General features: G+C 36.5%; 1 protein-coding gene across 2 annotated transcripts in view; it reads left to right on the top strand.

Annotated features, from left to right (window-relative positions):
* DCX (doublecortin) overlaps positions 1–11385 on the top strand; it is a 363420-nt gene that overhangs the window by 105082 nt on the left and 246953 nt on the right. The window lies entirely within an intron of this gene.

Raw genomic sequence — 11385 nt, 5'->3', positions numbered from 1 at the left:
ATTTTAATTTTCAGAACCAACCAGGGACCCTAAGAGGATCAAGGAAAACTTTTTCCTCCGCTACAATGTCATCATATAAGCAAGCCACTGAAGCTAAGAAATGAAGGAAACATAGCCCTGATGTTCCTATAACCCTTTTGATCCCCTTTTATATATCATTTCACAATGTGTCTTAATTATGCTGGCTTTTTCTTTGGTTTATTCTCCTTCCCCTTAACAAGGTTGTAAGTTTCTTGAGGGCAAGGATCTTGTCTTACTCATTTCTTACCTCACAGCACGCATGCATTATATCTCATAATGGTCATTGGTGCTCAAATATTTTTTGAACTAAAAAGTACTTGAATGAAAAGAATATTTCCAAATTAACACATCAAGGCCTATTTCTTCTAGGCTAAACTGCAGCCATTTGAAACAGCTTAGTTACCATATATCAATATGATAATAATGGCTCTAGAATTAGGAATGTTATTTTTGTTATCCTGAATAATTTCTAGCTATAATGATAAATTAGTAAAACAAAAAGAGTTTAATTCTTGTTAAATCACTGATGTCTCCCTCATTTACAAATATTTAAATAATTAAGTCAACAATAGTTGCACAACTCCAGGAAGCAGCATTCATATGGACCAAGAGTTAGTGATTTTTTTTTTTGTAGAGTAAATACTTTTGGCTTTCCTGAATATAGTCTCTGTTGCAACTAATCAACTCTGCCCTTGTAGTGGGAAGAGCAGCCACAGGCAACATGTAAATGAATGAGCATGGTAGTGTTCTAACAAAACTTTATTTACAAAAACAGGCTGCAGCCTGAATTTGGCCCTCAGGCTATAGTTTTCCAAACCCTGGCACAGGGTATAGTGTGAATGGTGCCTCCTGGAGTGGTGCAATGTGGTAGCCATGTACACATTTATATAGATTAAGTCAATTTGAGAATTTTTCATCTTTCTAGAAAAGACTGTAGGGACTATCTACTTCCTACACACTTTACAGATAAGAAAACTTAGACTCTGAGAGGTTAAGAGAGACCTGCTTAAAGTAATATAGCTTATCAGTGTCAAAGCTAGATATGGCACCCAGGTATCCTGATCCTTAGTCCAATGCTCCTTCCATTATATCAGTCCACCAAGGATGAATTTTAAATTATTTCTCATATATAGTTTAAAATGTACTTTATTGTATTCTAATTCTTTGCCAATTGATAACTGATGTTAGAGACAAATAGTAACTCATACCACAGAGCAATTACTATAAAACAGTAAAATAAGAATATATACATTAGTGGAAGGAATTCCTTGCCCACATATTAATTCTGACAATATATTGGCAATAATCAATACAATATGGTGCTGGCAGAAGGATAGACAGATAGATCAATGGAACAGAGTAAGAACCCAGAAATAGATTCACACAAGTATACCCAAATAATTTTTGACAAAGGAGCAAAATCAATTCAATAGAGGAAGGATAGCCTTATTAACAAATGCTGCTGAAGCAATTGGACATCTGTATCACACTGTATACAAAAATTAAGTCAAAATAGATTACTGATTTAAATGTAAAATGTAAAACTATAAAACTTTTAGAAAAAACATGGTAGAAAATCTTTGGGGACTACTATTAGGCAAAAAGTTAGACTTTTCAGCAAAAGCATGATTCATAAAAGGAAAAAAACTGATAAATTGGTCCATCAAAATTAAAAGCTTTTGCTCTGCAAAAAACACTTTTATCAAGGATGAAAAAAACTACAGAGTGGGAGAAAATATTTACAAACCATGTATCTGACAAAGATCTAGTATCTAGAATATATAAAGAACTTTCAAAACTCAACAGTTAAAAAATGGTCAAAATACATAAAGAAACATTTCACTGAAGAAGATATACAGCTGGGAAATAAGCACACGAAAAGATGTTTAACATTAGCCACCAAAAAACACAAATTAGAACTACAATGAGATATTACTACACACCAATCAGAATGACTTAAAAAAAATAGTGATAACACCAAATATTGGTGAAGATGCAGAGAAATTGGGTCTCACGTACATTGCCAGTGGAAAGGTAAAATGGTACAGCCATTCTGGAAAACAGTTTGGCAGTTTCTTACAAAACTAAACATACAATTTACAATATAGTAATTAAAATCCTGGGCATTTATCCCAGAGAATTGAAGACTGTAGTTCATACAAAACCTTTACATGAATGCTCGTTATAGCTTTATTCATAATAGTCAAAACCTCTAAACAGCCCGGATGTCCTTCAAAGGTCAAATAGTTAAACTGCAATATATACATACTGTGGAATACTACTCAGCGATAAAAAAGAATGGGCTATTGATGCACACAACAATTTGGATGAACCTTGAGGAAATTATGCTGACTGGAAAAAGCCAGTCTCAAAAAGATAGTGCATGGTTCTATTTATGTAGCATTCATGAAATAGCATAGTTGTAGAGGTAGAGAACTGATCAGTGGTTGCAAGTGTTAGGGCTGGGAAGGAGGGGAACAAGTATGGCTATAAAGGGGTAACGAGAATCTTATGGTGATGATACAGTTGAATATCTGGATTGTGGAGGTGGTTACACAAGGCTACACGTGATAATATTCCACATATCCCTCTCCCCTACATACACTTACACAAATTGGTGCACATATAACTGTTGAAATTTGAATAAGCTCTATGGATTGTACCAAAGTCAGTTTCTTGGTTTTGATCATGTATTGTGGTGGTATAAGATGTTCACATTGGAGGAAGCTGGGCAAAGAATGCATGGAACTTCTCTATACGTTTCTTTTGCAACCTCCTATGAATATACAATTATTTTAAAACAAAAAGCATTATATTAAAATATAAAATATATTTTATTACAAGTAAAAAGTTGAGGGGCCTGGCCCAGTGGCATGGCGGTTAAGTTCCCACGTTCCACTTGGGTGGGCAAAGGTTCACCGGTTCAGATCCTGGGTGTGCACCTATGCACTGCTTGTCAAGCCATGCTGTGGCAGGCGTCCCACATATAAAGTAGAGGAAGATGGGCACGGATGTGAGTTCAGGGCTAGTCTTCCTCAGCAAAAAAGAAGAGGATTGGTGGCAGATGTTAGCTCAGGGCTAATCTTCCTCGAAAAAATAAAAATAAAAAAAATAAGAAGTGCGCATATATATATATATATATATATATAAATATAAGAGAGACACGTGTGTGAGAGAGAGAGAAGTAAATGAATAAGTGTTATCTTCAATTTAACAATCATTTATTGCATGCATGCTACAGCCAAGATTCTGGTTAATGCAAAGTTGAAAAAATGTATTTTCAAACACCATCCATTCCATTAAAGAGAGCCCTCTTGAGTGGTTCCAATCAAAATGCCCTTAATCTTTCAAAATGAAACTTACCAGCCAGTAACATAAAATAATTAAAATCTATTGGCTTCCTTTGAAATAGATTAATTATGAGGACTATATAATTTATTCTTCCCTCCACCACTCTACTAAAGTATTTTCACTAAAAGCACCAAGGACATCCTAATTTGCCAAATGCAAACCCTAGTTGACCTCTCTGCAACATTTATCCTTGTTAACCAGTCTCTCCTTTTTTAGAGCTCTCTACTTCTTCAGCTTTTGTGACATCACTTTTTTTTCCCAGTTCTCCTGTCTCTCCAGCCATTTTTATTTCTTTCTTTTCCTCCCATTTTATATATTCTCACATAGCTTCAGTAATAAACTCTATGCTGATGGTTCTCACTTCTCTTTATCCAATATCAACTTCTTCCTTGAATTTCAGACCCATATTATCAGCTACTCATTAATTGTATCCGCTTGAATGTCCTCTAGAACCTCCCATTTAGCTTCATCTCCACCCTCATTCTTCCTCCTTACATGTACCCTAAACGTAGTAGTTGCTCAATAAATTTCTGAATTAAAATGGAAATTTTCTTGATATTTTGAATGATACACAATTCTACCATTCTTAAAAATTGGAAACCTCAGTGCAATTCTTGGCTTTTCCCCGTCACACTTAAATCTAGTTAATCACAAAATGCTATTGATTTTACCTTAATGTTTCTTAAATTCAGGCTCTCTCCATTCTTATAGCAACTACTTTAGTCAGAGTCCTCACCATCTCTCAGCTGGACTATTGACATGGGCTCCAAACTGGTCCTCACAGATTTGTGTCTACAAATAAATGACTAGAGCTGTGTATGTAAGTGAGAGAGATGTGTGAAAAGCTAACTATAATGTGAAATCATAGTCCCCAACTGTGCAGTTTAAGTAAACAAAAACACCTTTGGAAGGACAATTCCTAGTTGCAGAACCAAAGACTTTCTGAGAAATATCAAGCTAAGGAAATTGACCTTGTAAATGATTCTGTGAAAGTTCTTATTGTAAATGCTGGCTTCCCAAATGTCACCAAAACAACATGATGAAACAAAGCTGAGCTTATCCTCTTCACAGTAAGGGAGAGCACCACTTCAAAAGAGACTTAGTATCATTTATAAGTAGAGAGTGAAGAGGGGATATTTATGAGACTTTAAAGTCTGGTTTAAGGCAGGCCTTTAATTGGGGAAAGAGCTTGGTTATGTTTGGGTGAGGAGCATGATACAATAGTTTAAGATTTGTGGACCCAGAAGACCACCAATGGACTTGCTGGACTTTCCTCATGTTTCTTTCAGGAAGTTCCTGAAATGTACTATAAGTTTATTTACAACTTTTATCTTTCTAGGAAAGAGTTTCCTGGAATAGTAAAATCATGCTGATAAAGGCAGTGGAAAAAAAAAGTCATGTTACTGTAGCTAGTACGCTGTGTGGGTGTAGGTGGTCTCAGTTTTCATGTAAAGAAGACAATAAAAAGAAAATAGGAAAGGGATTAAAAGATATTTATAAATAAAATTTATTATAGTGGATATTGAACAATTAATTTCCATTTATCATATCTTTTTGTAATCTGACTTAAGTCAATTTGGCCTTTACACGTGTTATGTTTGAATATCTAAGTTGAAGACTATAGGTCTTCACATGCACAAATTTGCTACTACATGGTATGTTACAATGAATGGAGATCTTAAATTGAATTACCCCATACCTACATTTATTAGTAAGCAGGCACAATAAAGTCTTAAAACCTGTTACAATAAGCTTGGAAAATCACTGTTACATCTTTTTGAGCCCTTTAATAAGCATCTTGCATGAAAATTTCACTCCAAAGCAAATGTTCTGAGAGTGGGTTTAGCTAATCTAAGTCATGGAACAAAATCCTTCTTATTAGTGTATATGTGTGTGTGTGGAGGGGGGATGTACAGAAAGGAAAGGAGTTCCAAATGTAAGATGTGAAAGACAAAACGCACAAGACAAAGAGATTATTTTATTCAGGCTATCGCAATAGGGAGAATGTTCATTAATTGAAGGACATCTCAAAGAAAAAGAAGGGAGCCTGAGGTTTTATAGAGTCAGGTAAACAAGGGAATTATCCATGAGGCATAAGGAAGGATACAAATGGGTCTTATCTGAGAATATATGAGAACAGAGTGGTATTTTGAGGTTAGCTAGAATGTAAAGGAGCGGGAGGAATTCTTAACTGTTGTTAATGATGGGGTTCAGAACACACTCCCCAAAAATTTGGTGCCTTGGCATATTAGGATATTTTAAGCTGAAGGAATTTGAGAAATAGTAGCTGCACGAAGGGCTGACTTCTTCTTGAAGCAGGTCATAGGACCCTCACATGTGAGGTGCCCAGCCTGTATCCAAAGGAATGTAGCACCCTTACCTCTGAAGATGCAGGGAATCTGAGTGAACAGGCTTGCTAAATTTCCCCCAGTTTACTACCTTTAGCTCACACCCTCTTGTCCTATCACATTTTTTCCACAACTTTCCACCCTTCATCAAACCTATTATAAAAACACTCAGGTTTAACTTTTTCTTTTGGCTCTTCATTTCCTTATGGAGGCTCCTGTGTCATGTAAAACTCATATTAAATAAACTTCTATGCTTTTCTCCTGTTAATCTGTCTTTTGTTACAGAGATCCAACCAAGAACCTAGAAGAATTGAAGGAAAAATATACTTTTCCTCCCCTATACTACCTTCCAGGAGCACAGGGCTCAGATAAACTTCAGCATTGTCATAGCTACTCCTTAGAAGGCATTAGGCTGCTGGACTCACCTGGTTTTTACACCACTTTTTGTGCAAGGGTGAAGCTGCCTGTGGAGTATTTCTAGTCAATAAATATTTTTTATAACATCACTGATTAGAACCAGTGGTTTTGGGGCCTGCCCAGTGGCACAGTGGTTAAGTTCACACATTCTGCTTTGGCAGCCTGGGGTTCACTGGTTGGGATCCCAGGTGCAGACATATGCACCACTTGTCAAGCCATGCTGTGGCAGGCGTCCCACATATAAAGTAGAGGAAGATGGGCATGGATGTTAGCTCAGGGCCAGTCTTCCTCAGCAAAAAGAGGAGGATTGGTGGCAGATGTTAGCTCAGGGCTAATCTTCCTCACAAAATATATATATATATAGAGAGAGAGACAGAGAGAGAGAGAGAACCAGTGGTTTTGAGAAGAGTATTTTAGATAGGATGACCAGAGGAAGCCTCTCTGAGGAAATCATTTTTGAACAGAGACTTGAATTCATTAAGTGAGCTAGCCATGCAAAGCAGAAGGGTGTTCCTTCCAGGCAGAAGGAATGGAAAGTGTCAAGACCTTGAGGCACAAATGAACACGTGGAAATAAATGTGATCACTCAAATCAGAACAAGCAAACGGTATTTATTCAAGGCTTGTTACAGCAACAGTCAGCCACCATTACTTGTATTTGGCAGAGACTCAAAGGCAGGAAAGGAGTAGGGAAGCTTCATCATGGGAAAAAGGGACAGCTTCAGGTATGCCCTGATTGAAGCCCATTGGCATGGGGAAACTGTAGGCAGGCTAACTAGAAGCAGGGTATCCTATGTGATTGGTTAGAGGTGGGTATTTGGCTTTCTCTGGTTGGCCCAAGTTGGAAGCTGGGCCAAAAATTAGGGAAGCTGCCAGTTATTAATCCTGGCTGTTTGGGGCTGATTGCTACAGGCAGTATTGTTTGGCTTCTTGGATTAGTTGCTAGAGATAGTAGTCTGACTTCCTACATGTCTGACTTGTAGAAAGTAAGTTGGTTTCTTAGGCTGGTTTCTGCAGATTGTGGGCCAGAGTTCTATTTTTATATATGGTCTGGCCATTGTCTGTTTCCATATTCAGTGTCTCAAGTGTGACATGTTTGAAGAACACCAGGAAAGCTAGCATGGCTGGAGGGAAGGGAAGTAGCAGAAAGTGTTAGGAGATGAAGTTAGAGAGATTGGTGGAGAATAGGTCTGGTAGGGCCTTGAAATCCATGGTAAAGAGTGGTTTTGCTCCATTGTAATAGGAACCCTTCAGAGTATTCTCAACAGGAGAGTAAAGTGAGCTGACTTATAGTTTTAAAAGGTTACTTTGTCTGTTCTATGGATTATAGAGCCTATAGAGAAATAAGAGTAGAATCAGAGAGGCCGCCGAGGAGACTGTTGCCGTAGTTTAGCTGGGAGATGTGAAGGAGTTCAGAACATGCTCCCCAAAATATGCTGCGTTAGCATAATGACTACTTTGAGTTAAAGGCACTTGAAAAACAGCAGATGCAAGAACACTGACCGTCCTTCTTTCTTTTAAAAACAGGAGATGAAATTCCCTTGTGAAAGATGCCCTCCCTATACCAGAAGGAAAGAGACATTCTTATCTCCAAGGACAGGAAATTGAGGCTGAGAGAAATCTGTATACACAAACCTTGTTAAACTCACCTTTATCTTCCTAGTCACTTCTTCACTCGATTAAATACCCTAGTCCAAGCCCCTTTGCCTTGTCACATTTCCATGATTTACTACTCTTTTGTCCAACTCAGTACATAAGTGTTCAACTCTAACTGCTTCTTTAGGTCTTCAGCTTTCTCATGAGGACTCTCATGCACAAATAAAAAACAGAGCAAAACAATTTATATACTTTTCTCCTGTTAATCTGTCTTATGTCAGTTTAATTCTTAGGCCCAGCCAGACACTGTAACAGGATAGAGGAGAAATTTTCCCTCCCCTACAGATGATAGTGGTCTGAACCAGGATAGTAGCTGTGGAGGCGGTGAGACGTGGTAGGTTCTGGACATGTTTGGAAGGTAGAGCCAATGGGATTTGTTGATGGGTTGAATGTGGGGTGAGAGAGAGCAATCAAGAATATCTCCAATGCTTTTAACCTGAGCAAATAGTGGTGCCATCACTAAGATAAAGAAAACCTTTGCAAATACCTTATGCCCCTTCATTAAATCATGTCTACCTATCCAGATGATATATGCTACTTGAAGGTAAGGATAGCGCCTGGTCAAATTTTCCTTCCACTGTGCTTATTAGAGGATTATATACCCAGGACAGCCTTAAGTGAATATTTCTTACTGATTCTGCTAAATAAATGGAAAGAAAATTTTTGATGCTGGGCCACCAGGCAGAGTTTCTAATTGAGATGCTTCTATTCTATGCCTTTCCCATCCTCCTGATACTTAAGTAAAAGGAATGCAGAACACAGCATATCTACATTTTTATTCAGGGGATAAATTGACTTGTTCATTGATGTAGTCATTCTAGGGAAAGAGGCTAGATGTCTCTGAATGAATACAGATATTTACATTCATTTGAATCCAGAGTTAAAAAAAAATACTTTGTGCATTTCCCTCCTGGAGAAAAGAGAAGAGATCAATACTCAGCAGAGAATTGAAGCTGAATTGTAGATTAGATACAAATTTGTTAGTTGCATTCTCATCCTAAACTATATGATAAGTGCCCAGGTAAGGAAGATCTTTTGCTGTGATTTAAATCTGGATTTTTTGCTTCTTGTAAATTTGCAAACACAAAGCAGGGACCTTTTTTCTCTTATTCTATCGTGATATTCCTATTAATTACAGTGTTATATAGAAATACAAGGTAACAGTAATGCTCTGTTAGTAATGGAATTTACATATTAAAAGCAAATGATGCATATTCATTTGCCCCTATTTCAGAATCTCATCATTATCACATTAGTCATTACTGTGTAACTACCTTGTTTTGATTGATTCTATACATGAATCCAACATAAATGAGCATAGCTGTCACAAAAAACAGTTTCCTTCCATTAGATTCTGACGAAATAATCATCAGCATATTTAAATTTTGCTTTTTAAAATTTTCATATGGTTCTTTCCCTAATTATCATATGTATTTGAATGAAAGCAAGAGTTTTTCTTTATTATCTACATTTTCATCTTTTCTACCTTCAAAATTGTGCTACAATACTGAGTTCGTGATCACCACTCTTTCTATAACAACTTATTATGATAGCAATAGCATATACACTGTTTAATAAATGATCAAGCAAAACAAAAAACTCTGATTAAAAATAAATGGAGACATTCAAACCTAAATTCCTACTAGCAAGTGAAAAAGATTATAAAGTGGTACTAGTAGCATATGCTAGAAGGAAGCATTTATTTTATTCCAAAAATTATTATAATTATCTTTATTATCTCATGTAAAGTAAAATTCCACTAATTTAGGCTCTACTAAATCAGAAAGTTTCAGAATTCAATGTGTGAAGAACAGTAAGGAAAATGTTTGGTAAGTGAATGAATACATAAAGAACAATGTTTGTATCATATTTAGGCTATGTAAGCGAACAACCTGTTTACTAAAAGCAATCTTCCAATTGTTGAACTAGCCTATACTCTCTCCCAGTAATGACAACTAAAATGTTCACAGTATCTGTAAGTCTTTCATATATTTCAAGACCCAATTGAGGGTAACCAGGATTAACTGCATCTGATTGGAACAGAGTAGGTGGGCCAGGTCATGAAATTAGCTATACTAATTCATCTGTAGGCACCGGAGGAAATACAGTATGAGAATTAGAATATGATATTTAGCCATGCAGTTAGTCATCCAGTATTGCTGAACATCTACTATGTGCCAGATTCTGTGCTAGTCACTGAGGAAGATGATGAACATCTTCCATCAAGGAGCTCACATATGTGCAAATGAATGAATTGCAATGCAGTGATTAAATGCAAGAATATAAGCAATTATAACCACTGAGGTCACACACAGGTAATAGTAATTAACAACGTTTTGGAGGGCGAGAATCAAGGAGCGTGATAGACCTGGATAATGGAGATAAATCAAGCTATTTTGAAGGGTGAACGGCAGTACATCAAGGATGCAGAGGTGGAAGGGGCTTTCTAGGCAGAGGGAGCAAAATGTGATCTGGAGTGCATTGTGAAAGAGAAGGTAGTGGGGGATGAGGATTGAGCCGAACAAGTAAGACCAGGTGATGGAAAGTTTTATACTTCATGCTAGGGATTTTGGACTAATGTCTGATCATCTTATAGTGATGTATACAAGGAAACAAACAATCTCCATACACACAGAGCTTTCCCTTAGCTTTTCAGTGTCTCATTCTTGAATATGAACATTCAACCAAAGATCACTAGACATTTGAGAAAAACTTCAACATTTTAGGGCTGTGCATTTTAAAGTGCATAATTTGGTAAGTTTTGATATATGTATTAAAATACGTATACACATTTACATATTCACATATATATGTACACATGAAATTATCCCCCAAATCTAGATAGTGAACATATCCATTACTCCAAAACGTTTCCTTGGGCCTTCCTTCCTGTCCCTCACCAAGCAATCACACATCTGTTTTCTGTCACTATAGATTTGCATTTTTCTAGAGTTTTATATAAATGGAATCATGAGTATTTGCTCTTTTTGGTCTGGTTTCTTTCACTTGGCATAATTATTTTGAGATTCATCCATGTTTCATATATCAATAATCTAGTCCTTTTCTGACTAACAGTCCTTTGTATGGATATACCACAATTTATCTATCCTTTTCCCTGTTGATGGACTTTAGGTTGTTTCCAGTTTTTGTATATTACAAAGTAAGCTCTTAGGAATATTCTTGTATAAGTCATTGTATGGACATATTTTTCTTTAGTCTTGAGCAAATACCTAGGAGTGGAATGACTGTATTATATGTGGTAGTTGTATGTTTAACTTTATAATAAGCTACCAAACTATTTTGCAAAGCATCTATCCCATTTTACCTTCTTACCAGCAGTATGAGAGTTCTAGCCACTCCAATCCTTGCTAATCTGTGGTCAGTCTTTTTAATTTTGGTTATTGTAATAAGTGTGTAGTGGTATCTCATTGTGGTTTTAATTTGCGTTCTCCTAATGATGTTGAGCAACTTTTCATATGCTTGTTTGCCATCCAGACATCTTTGGTGAAACATCTGTTCAAATATTTCCCCATTTTTTTCAAATTGAGTTGTTTCCTTATTGTTGAGTTTTGAGAGTTCTTTATATATACTGA

Source organism: Equus asinus, chromosome X, assembly GCF_041296235.1.
Source record: "Equus asinus isolate D_3611 breed Donkey chromosome X, EquAss-T2T_v2, whole genome shotgun sequence".
NCBI classification, from domain to species: Eukaryota; Metazoa; Chordata; class Mammalia; order Perissodactyla; family Equidae; genus Equus; species Equus asinus.
The sequence above is the reverse complement of the archived record's forward strand: the minus strand, read 5'-3'. Positions and strand labels throughout refer to the sequence as shown.